General features: G+C 30.9%; 1 protein-coding gene across 2 annotated transcripts in view; it reads left to right on the plus strand.

Annotated features, from left to right (window-relative positions):
• Nucleotides 1–262: 262 nt before the first annotated feature.
• Nucleotides 263–22,730, plus strand: part of LOC129969040 (uncharacterized) — a 123,308-nt gene continuing 100,840 nt past the window's right edge. For both annotated transcript variants that reach the window (XM_056083444.1, XM_056083443.1), the window contains exon 1: nt 263–436. The gene's annotated coding sequence lies outside the window, so the exon portion shown is untranslated. The remainder of the gene's footprint in view (nt 437–22,730) is intronic.

A 22,730-nucleotide genomic window follows, 5' to 3' on the forward strand; every position in this document is an offset into this window, starting at 1 on the left:
TTAGATTTAATAAAAAAAAAATCTAATAATTATTATTTGTTAAATTATGCCGTGAAGCATCATTGCTCAATGTAAAGTAAGTTACGTTAAGCCCACGACTGTAATGCACAATCTATCATTGCCTCTCAACAAAGCTTCAGTTCTCAGTCGGTGCCTCTGTCGATTTTTGCGAGTAGAGAAAAGCGACCCCTGGTGAGGACTTGAAGCAATTGGCTGTCTGACTTCTCATTGGCAAACAGTCGCTCAGGTCATCCAGGTAGCGAGAGAAACAATCCTGCCGTCCAGCTGTTTTCCGACAGTCGTTCGGCTACTTTTACGTGTACGGACGCCGCGAGTGCGTTCGCCTGCTTTTTCCGGTGGGATTGAGCGTCATTTTTTCAAAAGCTTTGTTCAGTTCTTTTTTTTTCTTTTTGGATTTGTACTGAAAATCATCCAGGTGAGTTTATTTGCTACTTCTATATCAAACACTATCTTTAAAAATCCTCTTTGGAAAGAATTCTGTAGGATTATACAAATTACAGCCTCCGAGACATTTTGTTGTAACAATAGAATTGTTTTGGTTTTGGTTTTAGGACCTCATAATTTGGCTGATTTGATTTTAATTCGAAGATATTTCGAATTTTTTTCGCTTACCTTGAATTGCCTATTAACGAAATACTACATTTTTTTTTTCAGTAATTCTGCTTTATTTTTGTTAATTAGGTGCTAATACTTAAAATTGAAAAAAAAAGTTGTGTTTATTTTTGAATTGCTTTTGTTAGTTTAAATGCGTCTATATTTTGAATCCTCGGGGATTGTAAATGAAGAAATTATGAAGTCATTCGTTCATTTGACTGTGATGCAATCAATCAAAAAAGAATTCACTTAAAAAGTAATGAATATGCTAATGCGAAATGGTGAAGCGTGCGTGCTGTTTATTTCGAAATTTTTCTTTTGAAGTTATTGGATTCAATATATTATTATTTTTAACGATAATTATTACCATTTCATTTATTAAAATTACTTCTAGTTTAACAGTGTAATTTTAATAAATAAATAAGAATAACTGAGCTCATGGAGGATATTTTGTTCATTATCAAACTGTTATATATTGAATGTTTATGACTATTTTTAGTTTAAATCTTGTTGCTTTCCTTTTGATCCGCTTATTTTAAGATTTAGTTTTTTTTTCAATGTATAATTTTATAGTGTTTTGTTATTTTCGGGTAACAAAGCAGTACTCTATGCAGAAACTTTTCATTTTGAAATCATGCTAAATCTATTCATGTGTCGCCATAATTAAATAAACGTGACTGTTATATATATATATATATATATATATATATATATATATATATATAACTTTTCAGAAGCCATGTATTTAGGTAGAACTTACTACGTTGTAAGTGCATGGCTAAAGTAATCGGATAATTCTGAACAAAACGGGCAAGAAAAGTTCTTCTTTAATCCGTTTAAAAGCAGTAAATGGACATTATATTTATAAAATGTACTGAATGCAGATGCCATGAAAATGTTATCACAATATATCATTTAACGAAAATATTTAAAAAGCAAAGAAAGGTGAAAACAAAACGAAAATATTTAACCAATAGTCAGTCATTATGAAAAGGGAGAAATGATTCCAAAATATTGAATCTATATAGAATTGGATTCATGACATTGATATGCCACAGCATTCACATTACTTTATCATCATAATGAAAATGAAAGATTTAGCATTTACGCCGGTATAAACTTGCTAATGCCACGAGAATAAAGCATAGAATTTCGTTATCATCTTGAAATTTATACATTAAGTGATATGCTGTTTCACGAATTAGACTTTTTTTTATTATAGTAATAAAATTGCATGCCAGTCATATATATATAAATTAGCATATTGTGATGAATTGTCTTTAATATTTGAAAATATATTTAGAATCTAGAAATTTCATTCAGTGTTTCAGCAAAAGTAAAAAGTTGAATTTAACTATATTTGCTTTCAGTTGATTGCGAATATTTTTAATTTATTTCCTGCTTTATTTGTCCTATCTACTTTTTCTCTCTAAATTCACACTCGACTTTGATAATTAGTTATACATTCTTTTAAACACATACGAAATGCAACTGCAAAACTTTCCAGTTGAAATGCCAAATTAGGTCGTATTCAGTGTTGTAGTCTCACTTCTCAAACAAGTTTAATTTTCTGACCAAATTTAAGTTTTTTTAAAAAGTTAAATGCTCAAACAATGAAGGATATTAAAACAACAAATGAACTGGACTGATGGAAATAAGCCATTCAAGTTTATATAAAACAAATAATTCTGTTTTTCGTATACGGTAAGCGATGTTTTACGCTTCTATTTTCCTTCATTCCAGATTCTTTATTTTTCTTCTTTTAAAACATTGAATAACATTTGGTGCAGAACATTAAATACAAAACACACTCCATTTAGAAATATGATCATTGTTTTCTTCCATACATTGTGCTTACCTTTGTTATAAAAAGTCTCCTTTCCGTTGCGAAATTTCCTGTTTTGAAATTTGCCAAGCAATTCAGACAAATCATCAACTGCTTTGTTTTCGTAAATATCGACAGAGAACGCAGTTCCCAAGTGCTCATCTCCTGAAATCTGGAAAAAGAATTTTTAATTCTTGAGTGACACTCCATTATGTTTGAAGAGACGTTTTAAATGGCAGCCCTGTAGCAAAGATATTAGTATATGCCCTGTTTTTATGTCATGTGGTGACATGAGATAAATCAATAGCAACTATGCCAATCGTGAAACTATTGCTCATTGCTTTTATCAGCTCGAGTTAACATTGTACTTTTTCTTTCATATATTTCATTCGATCAGTTATTTCAAAAATTCTTAATAAAATGACTATTGGTTTTTAGAAATTGTAACACTTTTTAATAACGGTATTGTTAATTTCAAAATACATCCGTTATTGCTCTCGTTAAATATCTAAGATATTTTAATATACTCAATTAAAATAAACTTATCTCCATTCTTTCTAAAAAAAGGTTTCAAGTACTTTCTTTGAAACAATCAGCAGAATAATAGTTTAGACTTGGTCTTTTGCCATTACATCATTTTTAAATAAAAAATAAGTAAATGAAACCTCTTAATTATAGCGTATGTTTTCGATAAAATATTTTTAATCGAACATTTTTTTGTGCTCAGTAAAATATTTTTAATATCGACGCAGAGAGTGTGCGTATAAATTCAGTCATTAAAACAATGGAAAGTATTGTTTCAAATCATGCCGAAACATTTGTTTACAAGAGAGAAAAATGATATGCGGAAATAAAATCGATGTTGTTGAAAGGCTCATTTTCTGAATTTCAAAATGAGGTTTGATGATACGGTGCGAGGTTATTGAAGAAAGCGTCTTTTATTATTTGTTTAATAGTTTCACATTTCACATCTGGTGGCTCCAGATTAAAAAATGCGAAACAAGAATTTCAAATGAATGCAAATTTCTGCCTAAAGAACATTGAAAAATGGGAAAATTGTAAACGGAATAAAAATGTAGTATTTTTTTTTTCCTTTTTCAAAATTATCTTTTTATGGAATGCGGATAGAAATTTCTCACTAAAGAAAAATGATTATTAATGGAATTTGTGTGAAAGTTTACAAAGTACGTTTTAAAATGATTTTATATAATTTCGCGTGGTTTTATATATGTAAAAATTGAATTTTGTAATCGATTTTTCACCCACTTTCTTGCGTACTAGAATCCTGGAATCGTGGAACGATATTGGTTTACGATAATAAAAGAATATTTTAATAATATCGGAGCCTTTAATTACCAATTAATATATTAATTTAGATATAAACTGATGATCCATTAGGTAATGAACTCCTGGAATTCAGTTTGAGAAATATTACTATTTAGATTTCATGATATTTGAAATCATGAAATGGGAAATACTTTTAAAAATAAAAAAAGCAGAAAATAATAAAAATTAAAAAAATTAAATGTCTTATTTTTAATGCAGCAAAAAGTAGGAATTTTTTTATATTTTTTTAATCGAAAGTCAATTCATATTAGGACGAAATCAAGACAAAGTGATATTATAAAATAGATATATGTGGATACTCATTTAAAATTATTAAAGTGTGTTATAAACGCAATTCAAATTTCAGTTTACTAAGAATGTTTTTATAAAATATCTTTCGCTTTTGAGGTTTTGATTTCGCCTTTTATTTTGGTAAAAAACTATCAATTGGCATAAATAAATAAATAAAAATAAACTAAGGAATCTGGAATATTATAAAAAGATAAAATATTTATTTTTAGAATCGGAATATTGCTAAAGCGAAATAGATTATTTACTAATAGTGTGTAAAAAAATAAGCATATGGATCGTACAAATTTGAATATTTGTTCTAAGAAATCAGGAATGGAAGCAAAAGTTAATTTTCTTCATGATGAAATTTTATATGAGTGTTTAAAATATGGATGAGAACTTGTCGATTTGGTAAAATGGTTTATGTTGTCGTTGCAGGCCCAACGTTCTGATCCTGAATAATGCTCGGGTGTCTTATTTTCAACCAAAATGAATATCATAAAAAAAAGAGGTGATTAGAAATCAGAAAGTGATAAATATAAATACTTCTTTAAAAAGAATCTCTTGAAAAAGTTACATCGTAAGAGCGTGAGGTGATTGAAAACAGAAATCTACAGTGGACGTCACAAGAGCCAGACACCCCACCCCCCACAAAAAAAGACTTTCTTAATATAAAAATTAAAATACATTATAAATGTGGTTATAACTTTTTAAATTTGCTTTAAGCTTTTCTGTCTGCTCCTCAAATTTTAAAACTTTTGTTTTGAGCTCCAAATTTTTGATAAATAAATAATATTCCGTTTTTAATAAATTGATAAATCAATTTTTAAAAAATATTTATTATTTTTTGATATATATATATAATTTGTAGGCAAAAAAATACTTTGTTTAATTAACATTTAATGGTCATAGAACTAGAGTAAAATTATCCTCATTCTGAGTAAAAGTCATTTTTGAAGGCCGAGGAATTATAATAAGAATATAAAAGTTTGGAAAACAAAATTTCAAAAAATAGCATTTTTTTTTTTTTTTTTTAGATATACATGTAAAATCTATGATTGTAAAATACGCGATGATATTTTGTGATTTCATTATTTTAGGAGCGTGTATATATTATGTTTTATTTTATTAATATTTTAATATAATAATCTAAACTGCCTGTTTATCGATAAAGTGGACTTCACACTTTTTCGGCTCTACAAATTTCGTATCCTATGAACGTCTGCAATAGAAATCAAATTATTTATAATTAACATTTTTAGAAATTTAAATCAATCAAATATTAAAGAAACATAATATGTATAATTTTAAAACATTTATAATTTGATAACAAAAATAAACAATTCATAATTTAACACTTTTAGAAATTCTAATCAGTGAAATATTTAAGAAATAATAATATGTTTAAGTTTAAAATATTCTATAATGCTATCTCTAATGAAAAGTTCTTTGATCGAATTCTATAGAACCTGATGATTTCGTTAAAGCCATTGACGTAAGCAATCAAGTGAAACAGCAACCAATCATAATGGTTCCTTTCTTTATGTTTATAAATTGAGAAACGGAATTTAAACGTTTGAAACATTTTGTCCATACTTCAAACCAATCAAAGTAGAAACAGCTCTTTTGAAAAAATAATTTTTTGCTTAGTTGCAAATTTTTTTTACATATCTTATTTTTATTTTATGATTAATAAGTTTTTAGCCAACACTTTTTATCACCTTCATTGGGAATGTTCTCCTTTCTACTCTCAGAGGACATATACTTACATCAGAGGATGTATTTTATGTTTCGTAGAGCAGCGAGCATGCACTTTAAACCTCTTGTCTTTGACCCATTGAAAAACAGACTATATATTTTTGAGTTGGTTGCCGTGTTCTCGTAAGCAATAAATAGATTGAAAACATTCAAGTTCCAAAATTTCATATGTATCTTTAATTCTAGTGATTATTCTATGTTTCGAATTTCATCTGTCAAATAATGATATTTAATTATCGCATTTACTTGTTCTAGGAGGCATAGCACACAGACCCTGCGTGTCAAGTCCCCAGACTTTCTGTGTGATAAGCCGCCATATTTCAGTGTTTCACTTCATCGAAATCTACAATTTGAATGTATATGCCGCGTACCAAATGAAAGAAATTTATCACCCAGTGCAAAATGAGATTTTAGAGCTCACATCTGGACCCAGAGAGATCTGCAATGTGCAGATTCCCTGAAAAGACGAAGTCCAATTTTTATCATTACATTATTTTCTCTTTCCCTTCTTCAAATAAAAAAAAATTTAATTTAATTTAAAAAACCCGCCGAATGAGGCGAACATTTGGAATGTAGAGAATACACATTTCTCTCATTACAAAAGCGTATCTGCAACAAGAAAGAGGAGTATAAAATGATGACATTGTTCCAATAGAATTATATTTTATAGAAACAATGAAATGACTTAAATTAAAAAATATATATATTTACCAATGCTTTAAGTCAAGGTTTTACATAAAAATTCCTTCCTGTTGTCTTTGGCTATTATTTTTCAGACTTAGTGAATATTTTGAGTCAACAAATAGAAAAATGGGTTGCCTTTTTGATATATCAGGAGATAGATAAAAACGCATTATTGCATGAGAACATTTCTTGAAATTTGATAAAAATCTAACTCTATTCCAAAATGCTCGATCTAGAGGATTAAATATCGTTTGAAACACTATTCAGAGAGATCGCGCATGGCTTCCTCTATTGCCTCTAACATCCTAAATATCTTTGATTTCGCAGATTTCGTTTCAGCATTTTCGAGGAAGAATTTGAAAAAGAAAGGAAAAAGCAATGACGCTTCGCATTTTTGTAAGTGAATGGAAAGATGTACACCAGTTGGCATTTGGAAATCGGGGAAAGTTTCGGTCTGACCCGTTTTTTGGCATCTGTTTTTAATTGTTCTACCCGGTGAGATTTCGTGGCATTCTTTGACTTATTAGTTTCTGAGAAACTGAAAAGCAAACATGGAGTGATTCATTTCCTTTATTTGTGCTTGAAACTTCATTTTTCATATTCAGACTTCCGAAAATTATGAATGAGTGAATCCACCCATGACCGATTGTTTCTTGTATTTGAAGCATTCTCATTGTGCTGTGATTCGCTATTTATTCAAAGTATTTTAATTTCTCTTGCACAGAGAATTCAAGAACAAGAAACTATAATCGTTGACGAATTCATCCTCCAGACATTAGCTTACATTTCCTCGGGTGTGGAAAACACATTTTCGGAAATATGTCTGTCTGTCGCTCTGTTTGTGGACGAAGACGACATCATAGTAAATCAGAAACGGAATGATCCATACAACTAGAATTCAACGAGCAGTTTACACATTAAAACTGTAAATTTCTATCAAATTTTAGACGGAATCCATCCATGGGAAGTCTGTCCATCCGTGTGCATGGGAATACTATAACTCAAAAATCTAAGGAATTGAATTCATCATCAGAATTTTTGTTCTGTGTCAGTCCCCGATTCAAATTGATCAAGGAAAAACAGCCTTCTTCTCTGTTTCGTAGTTATTCATCTATTCAGTATTATATTGACCTCGAAAACGGGATATGGGGTGGGGTGGGGTGGGGTGGAGTTCACTCTGTCTATTCGCGGGTATTCGAACATTATAATCCAAAAATATAATTTCCAAGATAAATGTATTACGTTGTCTTATCTTTATCAATAGGACAAAAGGAAGACTTTCAAAACACATTCTGTTTTCTAAAGGAAGTACAAAATGTGCTATTTTTGTTAACGCAAAAAGAAAATAAAGGGAAGAATCACCCCCCCTCCAACACACAGTGTTTTGAGATGTTTTCTTGTAGTGGAGCAAAAGCGAAATAAACTGTACGAAGGAGAGGAATGATCGAATCGACTCTTCTTTCGTCATCTCCAAATTTGATTTCTTCCGGTGTTCATTTCTGTGAAAGTTTTTATTTCACAGAGCATTACCTCTGATACCCTTTAAATACCCTTCGATACCTGTTGGATTTATTTTTATTTGGCTGCCTTTACCAAGTAGAGCATGGCCGGTGAGTGAGGCGTGACCATGCAAATCCAAACAACATTTGGGGATGATCAGGATTTGGAAACAATACCAACAAGAAGATATCCTTTGTTGGCGGAAGGAAGGAGCTTGTCGAGATGCGCATTCCGATTTGTCTTCCAGGAGCGATAAAGGTGCAGGAATCTCTACCAGTAAGAACAGAAAAGGTTTGCATGTGTCTGTTAGAACTCCACAGGCCATACCATCTCACCTTGAACTTCTAAATTGGGTACAAATGTTCTCTGGAGAATAGGAATGAGCACTTCGGTGCGATTTCTTAAAAAAATTTTATTAATTAGAAACTAAGAGAGATTTTATCCGTTTTATCTTGCGCTTTAACTTCCAAAATACTATTATTGCATAAAAATGATTTTTACGTCATTTTGAAGTACAAAGGTCTTTTTAATGACATTCATTTAGTGTTTGTGCAATTTATTTCCTGCATTTTTCCAATTTTTAAAAGAATAAATTTTTTTGCAATGTTTCCAACAATACTTTCCATTGTCGGAAGGAAATTCAATCCATTTCATTGTTCCTTCTAATATTTAGTGGCGTGATTTTCTTCCATTGCTAAAAGCAAATATAGAAAGAATTTTGAATACTATTTTTTTTTTTGTATTATGTTTTTGATTTTGCGCAAAAAAAAAAAAATAATAATAATAATAATAATAAAAAAAATGAACGATAAAAATTTGCAAATGAAATGTAAAAATCCTATATTAATGTTCGTTACTCTAGATTGTTGCGTTTTTGATTTATTGTGATCATATCTACATTTAAAAACTAAATGACAGGTAATCAAGTTTGTAGCAGATCTGATTTAAACCCAAGCGAAGATCTAAAATTTGTTATAAAATTATGAGCTAAATTTCACGTATCTAGTTCATTAAGTTTTTGATTCATAATATTCTCTTATAAAAGAAGAGAAAAAATAATTCTCTGTGAATCATTATTTTCTTCTATAAAAGAGAATAATGATTCCCTGAGAGCGGTTTTCGTTCAAAATCTGATTTAATCTATTATTTTGCTGTTAAAACCATACAACAAGTTTTATCCATTAGCCAGTTTTTATTATTTTTAAATACACAATAGGTATTTTTACATTTTTTTTCACAATATGTACTAAGCCGGTATTTTTTGAATCTTAGAATCTTTTTCAGAATCTTAGAATTTATAATCTTCCTTATTAAATCAGAAGTATTCGCTCTCATTTATTTAAGTTATAAAATTATTGAATTCACGCTCGAAGTAAAGAGCAAGATTCACCCTTTAAATAAATGTATTCCAAAATTTGATACTTATCTTCAGTTCCAATTTCTTCTCCAAATGTCATCTATCAAGCGATGGTGAGTTCTTAAATTTGAACGTACACGGACGGACAGACAGTTTTCCTCGGCGGGTTTTGTCTACAAGTTCATAGAAATTTATAATTTTGGTGTAAATGCCACAAAATAAATTTTATTCGTCCATTTTTCATTTTCAGAGACACAATTGCAAAAGCGGATTTTTCGGATATTAAATATTATATATATTGAATATATAAGATGTAACTATCGAAATCTCTATGACATTTTTATTGATCTCTTTGCCTACTTAGTATATGAAACTGTGAAAATGCGTTTCAATGCAAATTGCAAATGACAGAATTTTTGGAATTTTGTTTTTTGAAATTACATAAATATTTAATACGCATAAAAATGCTGAATTGAATTAAAAATATTTCGATTTCGAGAGTTACTAAAAAGTCGTTTCTCTTGACGTGAGCTTTGCTAGGTTTCGAAATGAGACTTGTGTAAATCGACTACATTTATCAACTGCATTTAATATAGAAAAATTAATAATTTTTTTGCCTAAACTTTAATTATTGCATAAGAATATGAAAATTAGAATTGTTAAAATCACAAGCTCTAAAACTCTCACACGCACTCGGCGTTCTTGCAAAATCCTTCTCCAGATAACATGGCTTAATAAAACATATCGCAATTGTATTGTGTTTGATTTATGTGTATCGTTCGTGTGTCTGTCTCAATTGATGTTTCCTTTTATTTCTTTGTTAAATGTCACTGTATACGATTTGCAAGATTCTATGCATTTTATTACTTCTCTCTAAATCAGTGAAGACGCTATATTTTTGATAAAAGTGGCATTCACTCTCATGCGTGCATTTTGTAGTATCGGGTTTTTTTTTGTGATAAATCTTCCTAAAAATCTATGGAATGCAACAAATCTTTACCTCGTGTTTCTTTCTTTGGGTTGGCTACAGTAAACAAAATTCCAATGACGATCCTACACTCTTCGATGGCCCTTGAAAAACAAAGGAAGCATAAACCTTCTGCGAACGCAGATATCTTTTCTTGTTTTTGTTTTATCTGAATGCCGAAACTATTCATTGTTCTTCTTTTTTTTAAATAAAGATTTTTAAAAAATATTTTGTTTGATAATAGACAATTGTTCAAAGTTATTATTCACATTCTGATGCATTATTAAAGAGATGCGAAAATTGAAATATCAAAGTTTTTTAAATGATGAACAGAAAACAAGTTTCAAATCAGTTGCATTTTTTAAGAAAATAACTTTGATTTTTGAATATATTTTTGTTGTATTATCATAAACCTTATCATACCGATACCATAAAAAATCTAAAACTAATGATTGAAACGCTTTCAAATTTTTTTTTGCCACATACTACGAATAATTTGGGATTTAGGGAATTCCTAGAATTTATCTGAATGCTGAACTGGGTGAAAGAATCTCAGATCAATTTAAATTAGTTCCTTCCGAGTTGCCACTTGCAATGTTTGATTGAACTTCGTACTTCACAAATAATTAATAACGTATAAGAAATAATCTGTTTTTATCGGCTCGTGAAAAATGTTATACTCGAGTCTTTTATTTTTCATACAATTACATTTAAAAATTACTTGATGCAATTGATATTTTGATTTAAAAATTTGTAGAGAATAGCAGAATTGTGTGCATCGAAGAAATAGAAAATAATAACTGCGAAAACAAAATTTTCCATCAAGCAACATTGAGTTCGAATATCTGTTTTCTTTTTAATATTTTTGTACTTTTTATTGTTGTTAATAATAAGACAGGAATTGTTTTCAAAAGTCATTCTTTGGTCAATCTTCGACAAAAGAATGAAATGCATTAGCCTTTCATATTAATGCTTAGAGAATGCATGAAAAATGCATTACAGCGATTTAATTTTGAAATCCATTGCTTATCTCCACGAGCTACATCACAGAGTAGTTCAGATATGACGAAAGGTAAAATGATACTATTTGAACTTATCATCTCAATGCACATTTATCCATAAATGTGATGTATACCAAAATCTACGAATTAGTCTCCTTTCTGAGTCAGAGAACCAAAAGAAAGATTAGCTAATTATCAATATGATGATGGATCAGGCCACAATTTTAATGCCAACCTACATTTCTGGCGTGAAATTCGCTTATGAAATTCCATTTTTTCGTACTTGAGAGTTTTTGTAATCGCAGACAGGTAGGTAAAATTCCAATATATATATTCTGCCGATTTGTCCTTGGCATGTAGTTACTAGTCTAAAAATCGAATGTGTGATTTAGGCTCATTTTTTCCCAGTCGACTGAAACTGAAATCTGTCACAGAATAACAATTGCAGTCACATACATTTTTTCTTTCAATCTAAGCACTAATGGATCTTAATTATCTCGATTTACACTTGTTTAAATGCTGATTTTGTATCTACGGAAAGAATCGAAGAAAAATTTACTTTCAAGGATTTAAAATCTTTAAACCTTTGCTGCCGTTTATTATGGAAATGGTGCTTCGATGAAATATGAATACAAACGGCCATTGATTAAAGTTGTGTTTTGCTATTAATAATTTTAAAAAGTAAGTCAAGAAATTTTTTAAAATCATTTTAACAATAACACATAAGTTTTTAAAAACATTTTTGAATATCTGGTACACAAAGATATTTAAAATGGGTTGCATGGGGCCGTGAGTTTGACCTCTGCATCCTAGTAGTTAAAGTTAAATCTTAGATTTCGGATTTCATTTGATAGCTTCAAAAATGCTGTTATTCCGATGTTGTTGGTTAATTCGATGCCGTCTGCTGGAGGGATTCTACTCTATGTACAGAAGAGCAAGAAGGCCGTGTGCTCCATTGATTAAGTGGAAGATTCCCTAAACTCCCCCCCCCCTCCCCCCAGGAAGTCTGGCACATTTCTTCGATGAAGGCTTATTAAGCAAAATAAAAATCTCATCATTTTATTATAATTAAAGCTTTTTTTGTTTATATAATGCATAGCTTTCATTCTCTTTGGGGCTTATTTTAAATACATTACTACATTACCTTTACACAGTGGCTTCAACAAATAGTAGCATTCAGTAACCCAGGCCTAGGACATATTTCTAAGCTACCCTATATGAGGAGAAAAAAAAATGACTAAAAAATTACTTCCACAAGAAATTAAAAAAAATAATCCGCTGTAGTTACCTATATTAAAAAATAAATGCAGAGATATTACATCCATAGACAGAGATGCATGGATTGATCTTTAAAAGCAGAAAAGGCACTTCATCCTTTAAATATATTGAGGATTCGAATCGTCACCGCCGAGTCCTAATGTGCTTTTATAAAGCTTAAAAGGATGAAGAACCATTTAAGATTCCCAATGACAAAAGGAAAAGGATCCCATTTCATTTTCCCTTTCATTAAGAGAAAAAGTAAAGATTTAAGTTTTATAATTGATGAATGTAGAAATGAAAGCAAGAAAAATGAATTTACATTAAATTCATTTTTTAAATATTTATAAACCCTGGATTAAAAATGTGAAATGGAGTGGTTATGTGAAAGTGAAATGAAGAAGCTAGCATTCTTGTCGAAGATGACAAGTTCGTAACATCCAACAAACCGAACCCATTTTTCGAGATAGACGGGCACCACTGCCAAGATTTTATGGCCCATATAATTGGAGCATCGAATACTTAAACCTTTATTAATTAACCCGAGAATTTGCATGGGACAGCGGTGCGTGACCACCTGTTGAGAGGCGTTTGTAGGGCGGAACGGATTGGATTTCCAGCCGTCGCCTTGCGTCACAATCCATTGTCCGGCTGCCTCCCCAAATCCCGTTTATTGTGGAAAGAATTTCGTGAATAAGAGACGCATCCACAAAATCGCGCCGACACTACGCGGTTCGAGCAGTCAGTGGCACCCACCTAGTCGCCCTTTTAGAAACTTTTTTGCTTATTCCTAACGAAAAGGAAGAATTCTTTTTAAGCTATTTCAAATGACATAACAATTACCTCATTATTACTTTAAAATACTTTGTGTTTCTGCTCGATATTATTTAAAAAGGTAAAAGAGATGATAAAGAATCAGATGAACGAAAAAAATCAAACCATTCTCAAAAATAAATTTGATTGAAGACAAAAACTGTTTATTTATTAATGACGTCCTTTCGATGTTCGTTAAATTCAATCTTTGTTTGATCTATAGACAGATATTTGGAAACATTTTATTCATTTGCTTTGAATTTGCCATCGTAATGAAGACTTGGGAATCCTGAGACATGCCGGATACATCAACTAGTATGCAAATAGCAGATTTTTTGTAAAGATTCACAACCATTCAGAAAAATTGTAATATACTAATATATACTTACTTTTATGAATTAAAAATGAAATGAATAGAATTTGTGTCTTAATAAGAAAAATAAATGTTGTGAACTTCCAGACATTTGTGCAGTTAGTATGTTACAATATTATGTTGCATATACAAGGGAATATAAAATATCTTAGAGGGTAGGGTGCCTAAAATTCACGCAGCATTGCTGAGTCGGAAAGGTTTGCTGAACACGGCAGATGACACTGTCTATGCGCAGGATTCCTTCAGCCTTCCATAACAAGATTCAATGACTAGAATCAATGACGACACAGCTGTCCACATGGAATAAAACCTGGTTATTAATTAAAAACGTAACATCGGAATTGCGGTTAGTAGATTCAAAATGCATAGGTGATATTAAAGTTGTGAAAAACAATTTAGAACACACCATATTGTGAACAGTCGATTCAAAACTCACCATACTTTTTACAATATTAAAAATCCTGAATGGAGAGATTCACTTCACTCATATTTTTCCATCCCCCCCCAAAAAAAAAACGCTCAAAAAAGATTTAAATATTTTCTTGTAATTAAAAAAAAATAAAGTTTTAATAACATCATCGATCGAAATATAGATATATTTAAACGGAAGAGTGAATTTTTTTCTTCTGTTGATGAACTATTCATCTGCTGATGTTCAACTGTGACGTTCTTACTACGTCATTAGTTATTATCACTCGCCGCTCTCGAGTGGAATTTTGAGGTTATTAGTTATAATAATTAAATCTTTCTATGGAATGCTGAAATAGCTAACGCTCGGAAGTCCCGCGCACGTGTCTGGTAAGCGTTTCCGACTCAGCATTGCACTGCGATTTCGTGTCTGTGTACCCTACCCTCCTATAAGTTTATAATAGCAATGCCGTGAAACCAAGTGTAACAAATTGTACTGCAGCAGCAAAATAGTAAAATAAAATATTAGTTATAAAAATTTAAAAATAAAAGCAATCAACTATTAAAGGATGCTCTTAATTTTTATTATCTTTTTTTAAAGTTCCTATTTAAATTATTTCCCCCCTGAATATGATTTTTTCCCCATAGATATACTACTTAAGCTGAATTCCAACAGCCGCGAAAATAGAAATTTTGACTCTAAAAAGGATGGTCTTTTTTATGCATAATTCCTTTATATTAATCAAATGAAACTCTCCGAAGCTTATTGGAGTGCTTTCCCTTCGACATTCTCATGTTCTTGCACAATGTAGCGATGCTTCTTTTCAAAATTCATAGAATTTACACTTTTGAACAGTGCTTTTTCCTGGTAGCCGCTTTTCCGAAATTTGACACGGATTAATAATTTTGACATAAAAATTCACTTCTTAAAAATCATTCTTCTAGAGCCCTGTGGGCAGATCAGGAGACGCGAAATCAATGTTCATCCTGTCGAAAAATGCTGGACATAAGACATTAGAAAGAAAATAAAAGCTGTGTCTCCCCAAGTTTGTGGAGGAGAAACATTATGAAATGCCGAGTGCCTTCTAGGTGATACTGAAAGTGAAATGCCGAAAACACAACGATTAAATATTTAAAACCTATCACGAGCACATGATTTGTGGAAAGAACACGTTTTATGTGCATACGAGCCGTTTCTGACGCCCATTCGGTTAGCCAGGTATATTGGATGCATTTACTCCCAATCAAATCTCTTATGTTTAACTCAGTCAGAAATAGAGATTGTTCGGTTATATGTCAGGAGTGAGTGCTTGAAAAACAAAGTTCAGAAATGAGAGAGGAAATAAAGAATGGGAATCCAGTGTGCTCATGCAGATATGAATAATCATTGCGACATATAGTGAACAAAATGGCGGATTCAACCCAAAATTTGATCTGATCCTACCCTAAATCTTCATGCGAAGTTTCGCACGCTTTCGCATACAATGACGGAAGAGCAGACATCATTTCTGTTGACAAGTTTATTTTTTTGCAAAAATTGGGTCCCAATCTACAATTTTGATGCCGAGACAAATTTTGTCTGCTTATGCATTTTTTTCCTCATGACAGCAGTTAAAGACTCCAAATTTGTAATCTTTCGCATTGAAGGAAATCTAAAGCGTGTAGTATTTGATTTATCCAAATTTGGAGGTTGCGTTTTGACATTATTACGAAACTTCTCCCTGTGCATTTCATACGCGGGAAAGCAAAAAGAGCTCCTGCTGCTTTTTAACCTGCATGCTGCCGGAGAGAAATTTTAGAAAGATATTAACCAAGCATCCATCCCCGAGTCATTATGTGGTACTATCATCATTGCATTAAAATATCTTGTTTGCTTTACGCAGTCGCTACAAATTCAGACCAGTAGCATAGCGTGAAGCCGCCAAAGTAAGAAATGTTTCCCATCTATCCTGCCATCGATTCCTTATCTTAATACCTTATTGCTCGTTTGCGGTTCGTAATTAAAAGAAAGATACAGGAATCTCCTGTAATGCCTCCTTTCCTCCTAAAGTTCAAGGCGAGAGATGGGTTAAATGCTCCAATCTGATAAGTCAGCCAACCGAGTATGTTGTTACGCACTTTTATTTTAAAATATGACTCTTTACATACATTACGTTCGTTTCAGTGGATATTTACGAAAAATTATCCACCCATATTATTCATTTGCGAGATTAGAGGATTCAGTGCTGAATACAAAAACCACGGTAAAGCCACTTGAAAGGCAGTTGGAATCCTCGATAAACTATTATTGGCAGCTTCTTTCTTTTCGACTTTGAACTGAATCGTGTTTCAGATGGTAATGACAGAAAAGAATTTTTTGCAAGATAGTATCAAAAGTTAACTAGAAATGCACTGATTGTTCGGTTAACTAGAAATATATAATTATCAAATTCATTTTTTTTTTGTTCTGATAAATTCATTTCAAGTTTTTGTTGATATTTCGTTTCCAAATGTATTCATTTTAGGAATTATCTGATTGGTATTTTCATTTGGTAAATATTGAATGCTGAAGCCTTTATAAATAAGATGTTGGGTAATAAATATTTAACGAATGATATATTTAATCCTTCCTCGGTCCTAGAAAAATGGCATTCATTACGGAATAAGTTTTATTCGAATAAATTAAATATCATTTAAATTGTGAAGTAAATTAGTTTGAAGCGGGGTGTGGTCTTATCTGGGGCTTCTTCAGGAGCCTTCATCGAAGGAATCGAGCGCCATAGGGAAGTTTCCTTTATTGATTTGAAGAATTTCGATCGCTTGTTTCGATTTGTTGAGTGTATAAATAGGACTCTGCCCATTTGAATAGATGACTTTGGTTGCACAGCTTGCCTAAAAATAAAGAAGGAAGGTAGTTTTACAAAGAAACGGCTCTTTAAATACCCTTTTATCTTGAAATATCCTTAAAAATGAGTGCGCGATCTTTGGTTAGTATTTAAATATATATATTTTTTTATCTTAGAAAATATGTCAGGTTTTTGTGTCAAACAAACGGCATTTAGAGAAAGTTACTTCATTTCATAGCAGAGAAAACTTCATCAGAACCATATCCTATTCCCATCGAATGCAACTTCGGTGATCTAAAAATGAGGGTTTCTATACACATGACAGAAAGTATGGTAACCCATAAAAAAAATCCACGCTGCGGAACTGGAAGCAATAGGTGATAATACCATCCATAGTATGCAATGAAAGCAATTGCTGATTCATTTGAACATATCATTAAAGAGGAAAACATTCAGAATATAGCAAAAGACATGGCAAAGTTAAATTTCAATTCGACAATACTCGTTCATATGTTGACAGAATGTAAAGTAGTAAAAGAAACTTTAAAATCATTTCACTGGGATATGCTGCCTTACTTGCTCTATTCACCAGATGTTGTTCCTTCTAACCATTATTTATTTTTCACCATGCAGGACATCCTTTTGGAGAGAGGTTCAATTTCCACGCAGATATCAAAATTGGCTTGATAGTTCGATTGCATTGAAATAACCATACTCATTTGTTGCCCAAAAAATGGACAAATGCTGTAGCTTTTGGGGAAAAACCTTTTGAATAAATCGATTTTTAATTTAAAAAAAATAAGTGCCATTTTTTTATATTAAAAAAGTACGTAGTCTGAATCTAATATTTTTCCATATTATTTCTAAAATCAATCTTCTTCTTCTTTGCAATATGACGTTACTTTCATTGAAATGACCCATTTTCGTCTCTATTAATTGCATAGCGAAGTTATAAAGAATGCAATTAGGAAGAGATAAGCAAGATTTTTTCTTAGTTAAAATCTCAAAACCTATTTGAAATATTCATACATAAAAGAAACTAATCCGCAAAAGTTCTAACGAATCTATAGTCAAGTTTAGTTTAGTTATATTAACGTCTCGTTTCAAAGCAACCCGAGGGCTACTTTGGGATAGACCTCGTCGTTTTGAACCATGATGAGATGACGAGGACGACACCTGAGATGGTACCCCGTCTCCAAATTTCCACACTACACCAGCGGGAGGACGTTTGGCCCCGATGGATTGAACGTGCACCAGACCCGCCCGCTTACACGACTGTTCTTCGGGGGGAATCGGGTCTCGAACCTGAAGCCTACCGGATCTGAAGCCGAGACCTTACCATCAGGGTACTGCTGCCCACTATCGACTATGTCATGCCTTTCAGAATATAAAAAGTGGAAGACAAACGTTTGCGCAATTTGCATCGCATGAATCGTACAGCTCAAAGTCACGTCTTTCTTCCCGATTTTTAATAACACCAAATCTCTTTGATGCAGTGTAAGTGTAAATATTTTTACAAAAAATTTTAGTTTTCCCTATATTTAAACTGGAATGAAGCCACCTGGCAAAATTTCTCTCCATTTCTTAGTTTAATTACTTTTGAAAAAATAAATGTAAATGATAAAAACTGATTACAAAAGAAGATTTTAGCTAATAGAATACGGATCTGAGGAAATAAATTCGAATATTTTTAACCTTTTGCACTCGGATGGTGCCTCTCACTCACCATTCAAAACGGTGCATCATTTTGATGTTGTATTCATTTATTCTTTAAGTAAATTTTTAATTTTGATATTTAACAAATACCTAAAGAACGGTAAGAAGACGTACATTAATTTTTCGGTAAAATTCAACTTAAAACTATAATAAATATTTTTTTCACGGTCATAAGCAAGTCCTTGTGTTAGCTGCATAATTTTGCATCGAATGACTTTTCCGAGTGCCAAAAGGGTTGACTCCACTTCTGTCCTCCATCCTCGGACTTTCTTATCAACCGAATGTTCCAATCCGAATGGATGACGGTTCATTTGGAGTCGAAACTGAAAGCAATAAGAAATTGCTTCTTTGGCTCTCATTAGTTCGATTTTCCGGGGCTGTAAGTGAATTATTTTTTGATGTCTCTTTCAATCGACGTCTTTTACTACCCGGGAAAATATTCAATCAAAACAGCAATAAGAAAGTCTCAAGTTTTAAAAAGCTTTTAAATGTCAATTGAAATATTTTGACGTTTTATCATATAATACTTATTAAACATATTGTTTCAAAATTAAAATTGTTAATTAATTTATTAAAAATATTTATTGTTTATTCAGTAATTATGTATTATTTATTAAAGACATTGAATATCAAAAATAAATATTTACTGCCATCTTTACGTGAGTTTCAAAATAATCGATTTCTTTTTGCTGTATTCATTTTTTAGACCCAAATATTCTTTATTCCAATTTCTTGTCGTATTCGCTCATCTATGAATGAGCATTATATGTATAATTTCTATTGTCCTTTAAAAATGATAATTCACCTCAGCATAGTTTCAAGTTTCGTTAAAAACACTTCTTTTGTAATCGATGCATTTTTTCACATCTTTCTAAAGACATAGAAAACTGTTCGATCTTATTTACGAGCTGATATTCTCGATGTTGCTCCGACTGAAAATACTTTTATGTGTAGTCATTTTTACAATAAAAATGATTTTATTTAAATTATTATAAACATAATATACTCTACTGTCTTCAACTTTAAAAAATGAAAATAAATTTCTATAGGTTATTAATTTTTTAAACAATATAAAATTGTATTAAAAGTGATAATAGCAGCTTGAAAGAAAATAAACAGAATAATTCAACGTACCTAATATTTTCCCTCAGTTGGAACAAACATTAACACTACAGATAAAATAATTTTTCTTATCTACAAAAAGTTTTAGTTAATAAAATTGTTTTTAATTAATAAAAAATTTCAATATCGTAAGAATTTCCACAAATCTCTTCCCCAACCTTTTTGGTATTTTTTAGTATTTATATTCAAAATTTGAAAAAAATTTACAGAATAGTTTAGGATTTCCCTAAGTTACAAATTATTTATGAAATTTCGACTTGCATCAGTCCGTCAGTTTTATTTATCATTGATTTAAATTTGTTTCTCAGGAAAGATTTTCAAAACAAAAATTGTATAAATTGTACATTCATTCAATACATACATACACGCAAAATGTGCTTCATATATTTGTGTTTGAAATAAATGCTCTGAACTAAGCATGGCAATTCACTGGCTGTTCAACAATGATATTTTTTAATCTCGGATGAGGCTATGAAATTAAAACACTTCATTTTTAACAATTGCAGAATTTTCAGATGATATTTTATTGCTTGTGCTTAATATTATGATTGTATTGAAATTGCATTTATCGAGTTCTTAAAATAAAAACTATTCGAAATGCTATGTTTTAAAACAAATATTTCTTTTCAATATATGTGTCTTTAAAAAGTCCTTACGTGAAGAAATCTTTTTGTTATTCAAAATATTTCAAAATCAAAACGACAATTTTTTCGAGCATTATCCATTTTCGCTTTTAAAGAAAATATTACAAAAAAAAATTTAAAAAAAGTTAAATCGGAAACAAAATTTTAATTTCAGATACAGATGAATAGATTATTTCTTCTTAAAAAGTGTTCTACCGGATATGCTTCCTTTGTTTCCAATTTTTACACAAATAGGATTTGCTCCTGGTGTTTGCTAATACGTTCTAACACTGATTGTTCTTTCACTTCTCGATATCTATCTACTCCTGCAGTCGTGAGTTTGCTTTTTCATCTCAAAGAAGGAGAAAATATTTTGAAATATTTACGTCTCATCTTCTTTATTTCGATCGTTTTATTTTGTCATTTATTTTGCTTTTTTTTAAATTCCATTTCAAATTCACGATCATTATGAAACGACCGACATTTACTTCCAGGGTGTTGTATTTCAACACAGAATGTACCTAACTGAACTTTCAATCCGTCTGAATAATTTCAGTCATAAAGTGTTTTTTACAAATAAGAATAAATTCTTTATCACGGCAAAATGAATGGTATAGGTTGTAAAATGCATCAGTTCTCAAGCAAAAAGCACGCACAAATACTTTCAGGGATTTATTGTGAAACCTGATTAGTTTAAATGGAAATGAATTTAACGAATGAAATCTTGATGCTAACGTAGAAATGTCATGCTCTATAAAGACAGAATAAACTTACAAAATATTAAAATATAGAAAGACTCACTAAAATATCTTTTTACTTATAAAGCTAATTCTCGAAGTTTGCGTTGATTTGTTCTCCTCTTTCTAAAGCTTACAAGCTGAATTTATGAAACTGAATCAGAAATGGAGGCCAATAAAACAGTCCACGGACATGCGCAGGTCGTTTCTGCTTCGTGACAGAATTACCGTGCAACAAACCCAAGTGCGCGGAGAATTTTTGCCTGATCCTTTGAATCCAGACCACTTTTCGTATACAAAGAATATAGATAGAAAGCACTGATATCAACAAAAGATTCTACCTCGACGTTTGGACGCACTCCATATTTCTGACTGACCTGTAAAGCATATTTTTGAAAGTAAATGTGCCTTTCTCTCCATGTGATCTATACAAACAGCTCAAAAACACAAAAGGGAGGGCGAATACAGAAAATACAGAAAGTAGAATTTAACAGAATTGAATACCTTCAAGATATCCTTAGAGTAAACAGGGAAATGGTTGAACATGGCACTGTGCAACAAATATATTATTGGTATCGTATACACAAAAAGTATGCGCGCTTATTTAAAATAATACGATAGTTTTAATGAACTATTAAATGAAGCTGGATCTGATAATGTCAAATTGTTTGCTAACACAGAAGCTACACATTAAAACTCCTGTTCTCACATTCCACCAAGTGTAAAGTAAACGAGGAGAAGGCTTTATTTGAGTCCATCAAGCTAGAGACAGAAATGAACGAACGATCGTTGACGCCGGCATAAAAAACAAACAATGCAATGTTTCTATGCGCAATTAGTTGCAGATGAAGAGAAGTTCGGAAAGTAATGCAAGGGTGTGAAATTTATTGTGCAAGAAGTGCGGAGCCAAAGATCGAAGTAATAGATATCGTCGAAAAAGGAGATAATATTGTAAAGAAAGAATTATAACATTATTTTGCATTATCTAAACAGAAATGATTTAAAAGATAGCAAAATTGTAAAACAAAAAAAAAAATTTGAATTGAATCTAAATTATCTTTTCTCATTAGGATACTTTATAATTCTTAATTTATATTTGTATTTTAAATGTTCAGTTTAGAGATTATAAGTAGTTTTATTGAAAGTTTTTTTTTTTTTAAATCTATGTTACACGTTATTTCTTTCAAAATTAGATTTTCGAAAAGAAAAAAAAAATAGCATAGGCTCGATCAAATATGTTTTAGAAAGCAGCATTGATAAGGTAAAAATGAGTGGGTTTTCAGATGTGTTACTAAATGTTTTTCTTTATATTTCTAAATTAGTAGGTTTCTAACACATTTATTTGGCGCATTAAAAATTATTATAGTAAAACTAATTTTACAGTTATTGTGTTCTTTTATAAATTTTTTTCAAGATATCTATGTCAGGCAGAAGCTTAAATCTAATATAATCAAATTAAGCTAATCAACTGTATTTAAAAACAAATCCATTTGCAGTTTGTTTTATAACCAAGATACAACGTTTCTTCTGAG

Source organism: Argiope bruennichi, chromosome 5, assembly GCF_947563725.1.
Source record: "Argiope bruennichi chromosome 5, qqArgBrue1.1, whole genome shotgun sequence".
Lineage (NCBI taxonomy): Eukaryota > Metazoa > Arthropoda > Arachnida > Araneae > Araneidae > Argiope > Argiope bruennichi.